The sequence below is a fragment of the Benincasa hispida genome, unplaced genomic scaffold (genome assembly GCF_009727055.1).
Source record: "Benincasa hispida cultivar B227 unplaced genomic scaffold, ASM972705v1 Contig963, whole genome shotgun sequence".
In the NCBI taxonomy this organism is placed as follows: Eukaryota; Viridiplantae; Streptophyta; class Magnoliopsida; order Cucurbitales; family Cucurbitaceae; genus Benincasa; species Benincasa hispida.
Window position 1 is genome coordinate 8,160 of NW_024065294.1, and position 4,736 is coordinate 12,895.

At 33.9% G+C, this 4,736-nt stretch overlaps 1 long non-coding RNA gene across 1 annotated transcript; it reads right to left on the reverse strand.

Annotated features, from left to right (window-relative positions):
• Nucleotides 1–643: 643 nt before the first annotated feature.
• Nucleotides 644–2,659, reverse strand: LOC120070134. Its single transcript, XR_005479798.1, has 3 exons — nucleotides 2,222–2,659; nucleotides 2,043–2,107; nucleotides 644–1,048 (listed from the first exon to the last, which is right to left on the reverse strand). It is a non-coding gene; the product is annotated as an uncharacterized LOC120070134 (long non-coding RNA).
• Nucleotides 2,660–4,736: the final 2,077 nt, after the last annotated feature.

The window sequence follows — 4,736 nt, forward strand, 5'->3', positions numbered from 1 at the left end:
ACCCACTTTTATTGCTACAAATTTGGGCATGGGATCTATTTCCTCTTCTAGTACCTCGACGACTCCATAGATACGATAATAACTTAGGTGACAGACCACTTGCAGTAAGGTAAGCATATTTACTGTCACACCTTGTTCCAGATTTACCTTCTAACCTAGAACGAAGCGTGAAGATGTTAAACATCACTTCTCTCTATGACATCTAACGTCCCAACTCTTAACATATCCTGTACTTAAGATCAAACTCAGACTTCCAAACCCATTTTCAAAAATAATCTATGTTCGTTGACAGAGTTTAGAAATTTGATTCAGTTTAAATGACAATACTGTTTAAAGGGATTTATAGACCAACAGTAAGGATTATTTTGAACAAAACCTCTCATGACATGTAACTCACAAGTTTTAGTTATTCTGGAATACTCTCAAATACATGCACAAACAATACAATAGATGTTTAACAACACTAGTGGTGTTTGATAGCTCAGTAGGCACAAGGAACTTGTCGCTACCTGGGGGTGGGGAAAAACATAAAACATGGAAGCATGAGCTAAAGCTCAGTCAGTGGTAATTTAGTATAAACATAAGCTATCGCTTTTTAAATCTCAATAAGGTTTATCAAATCATTCAGTAAAACATTGGCAAAGTATAAACGATTCAACAACATCTCAAACACGTGCTAGTAAAAAAAAGTGGCATGATCAACTCTCATAAGCACATTATAAAGCATTAAGTCATTATCAGAAAACCACACAAACTCTGTACCCAAATACTCGTTTACAACGATGGGTTACTCTGGACAAAGAATGCTCCCCGCGGTGTAAACCAAATCACAAGGTCATATGTGCTTGCAGAGCTGCCTCAAGGCTAAGCATAAATACACACCACAGGCCCAGGTTACTCTGGACTCCCTGGTATACTCTGACCACATCTAACCCCGATGATAGCCCCTTGATAGCCTGGGTGGCGCTACAGGTGCAGGTTCCTCTGGACTTCCGGATATATTCTAGCAATATCTGACCCCGGTAGCCCCCTGATCGCCTGAGCAGTGCTGTTGAAACACATTCAAGTAGCATGGGAAAATAACCATCTCTCGGGTACAAGAGTCAGTAGTTTAAAACCATTTTCACTACCATTCAACAACCTTGATACCATCATCAAGAAGTTTTTCATAAAAACCATACAAATCACAAGTATGTAAACTCTGGTTTCAAACTACATTTTGATAAATCAAGATCGTATAAAACCATCAAGAGTTTAGAAATCATCGTTTAAAATTTTTTGAAATATCAGTCAAGTAAAACAAATCATGCCATCATATTTCATCAATCATAACATACTATAATATATAATTAGTTTCTATATCAAAACATTCGAAAGTAAACCACTCACTATTAATCAGTTCCTCCTCATAATTTTGGTTTCTCCATCTCCCGTTTATCCTAAAACTATATTGATTATCCTTTAGTTAACCTCCACATGACCATAATCCAATTATTTGAAAATTAATCTTCAAGTATAACCAATTTTACTTAAACTTTTGCCAAAACCCTAATTTGATCCAAGATAGAGTTTGATTTGTAATTTTTTTTTCAGTCAATTTCTCTAAAATTAACTCAAGACCTTAAACTTAATCTTTAATAAAAAACTAATTCTATTCCAATTTTCCTTAATTTTTCTCATTAACCCTAATTAGTGTTTACTTCAAATTAACCCCTTAATCAACTTCAAAGTTGACTTAGCATCCCAATTTCTTCTAATTTCAGGTTTAAGGTATCATAACAATACCAATTGGATCCCTAATTATGCTTGAGAACACCTTAATTAACTTCAAATTGATTTTCCAGTTTTTAATGACGGACAATAGATGACAGACAGAAATCAAAATGGAAAGTCAACTCTTTCTTCAACTTCCAGCCCAGAAATTTCCAGATTTGGCTTCTGTTTTTTCGGTGAGCGTTTCAGATTTAAATTCATCATTTTTCGGCCATTTAAAGCTTAATTAGCCTACAAAAACCTTTTACCCATGCTCTTAGTTAACTTACCTCAAAGTTTGGACGTTCGAATTGTCCTAGAACGCCCGGAATCGACCAAACTCTCCACGGTACCCCTGTTTTTCCGGCGTGAAAAAACAGAATTTTCAGAACTCAAAATCAGAACTTACAGCCAATAAAGATTAAATTAAAGAGCATAGAACTCTTGAGTGACCTTGTAAGTAACTTACCTTTAAATTTTGAGCTTCGAATTAGCCTCTAACTCCACGAATTTTCTAAAAACCCGAGTATCCTCTGCTTTCGCGATAACTCTAGCGCCACTGTTTTTCTTCATTTTCCTTTCTTCTTCGGCCAAATTTCTTCAAATCAAGCATCCTACGTGCTTCTTCCTTACTTCCTCTTTAATTTTATTTCATTTTGCCCAATTTTCAAGAACAGCCTTAATTCGAAAACAACTTTTTCCTCTTCTTCGGTCGGCAAAACTGAAAAAAAAAATCGAAATTCCTTTTTTCTCTTTGTTTTCCAGCTTCAATTTCTGGTTTAACACGTTCCCAGATGATTAATTCTTAACCTCAAAGCCATCCAATGAGAAATTTCAATAGAAAGCACCTCAATTTTTCCAAAATCTCTCAAATTCTCTTTTTTTTTTTTCCTCTTCCTCTCAGTTTCATAATTTTCCCTTAATTTCCTTTAATTTTCAGTACATTTATGTCCAATAAGTCTTAAACAAGCCAAATTTATCTTTAAAACTCAAAAATTACAAAAATTTCACCACTTTTCAAATTGTTGAGTTTGACTAATTGATCGTTGACTTTTACAATTGACTTTGACCTGTCCCGAGCATGCCAAGTTCTCATCAAATTTACTTTACATGCTTACTAGGTTCGTTACCCCAAATTATTCCTCAAATCCTTATTTCCTCTTCTAAGTGAAACAAACGTCAATCCAAATATTTTTATTTTTAATTATAAATCTTAACAAGTGATCCACTTTTTAATTATAAATCTTAACAAGAGATCCACATCAAATTTTATCTCGAGTCCCCAAGTTCAGTCTCAATTATATGCTTCCTAATATTCTAAGAAAGAGTAGAAGAAGAGAGAGCTTACATTTACCTCATTATTGTTGTGTTTATTATGAAATACTAATAGCTAAAATTCAACTTCTGATTGTTGTAGATGGAATGATAACTATTTTGTAATTAGAGCACCTACGTATGTTCTAGTACTGTATAGGCACATACTCGATACACATATGCCTAACCAGACAATATTTTATTCATTCATATATCATATATTCATAATGTTTCAATCTTCTGGTTAATTCATTTTTTGACACCTATGCATGTAGATTATTTAGGAGCCATATAATCATCTTATCTAACTATTGCCACCATACTGTCTCGATGGAAATGAGATATGGACATCCAGAGGTCCACTCAGATGTTTCTTCGTTGTGGAGTGGCATCACCCAGATCGTGTGATGCGCCAATTTGGGATGTTGCAACAAATTCCTCAACCTTGCAACACAGATGCCCGACTTCATTCACACGATCTAAGGGGCAAACATGAGCAAGTTTAGATTGCATATTTGGATCCTCAAATTACAATCTGGAAAATCGACAGAGTTTGATTGTTAATGGAATGGTATTCCACTGTGAGCAGATGGTATATTGAATGGTATTCCACTGTGAGCAGGTGGTACATAACTAACGCAGGAGCATCCTATCACTTGTTGGTATGAGTTTATTGTTTACTATGATTGTTTGATTTTATTTCTTAATTGCACACCAAACTAAATTTTAAAGTCATTAACCTTATTCAATTCTTTTTCAGGTCGAGCTTCCAAATTTGCCAATATCTGCTCAAAGAGCCTTGCGTAGACTCGCCTTGATATATCGAGTGCGATATTTCGATGGTGATGTTCCAATGGAAGAACAAGGTGATCCAGCAAGACATGAGGATGTTCCTATTCGACCTAATGTTCGGAATGAATAACTAACAACGCCACTCAATCATTTTACACATACTTCCATAATGTCCTCTCCCTCAACATTTGATTTTTTTCCAACAACCCTCAGTACACTAAGCATGGAAGAAGGACAAACTTCACATGTCCATCCAAATATTCATGACCATTATGTGACATATCGACAACGTAGTGAGTGTATACACTTTGCAGAGGAAAGTCAACCATCAAGTGTAAGAGGGTGTGGCGATCATGGACACTACGTCACTCAACATGATCGATCTTGGCATAATAGAGGATCTTCTTCCAGTCGTGAATAAAGAACATTGTACATATGATTAAATTTATTTATGAAATTCAATTACAAAAATGCACTTGCAGTCTACAATGCATCCTAAAGAACCTTGAATATTATTTACAATAGTCGAAAGTTAATATCTATATTTTTGCATAAGTTTCTAATAACTTTAAACAAAAACAATAATTTGAAATAAAAAATTAATATTGAGTATATCAAATCAATCATAGCAAGCTCTTAATCTCAAAATAACATTATTGTTTATAGTGTTAAAAAACTAGTAATATTACTATCAAAATAAAAAACGAGATTTGTGAAATAGTTGATTTTAGGTAAGAATGATTTAGAGTTAAACAAATGAAATATTATTAACTGTGAAAAAACATAAGTAATGAAAGAGTTAGGTTTCGGATTGTTAAAAGAATGAAAAAAAATAATTGCAAAAATATTTTATTATTTTATATTTTTTAGGGATACGT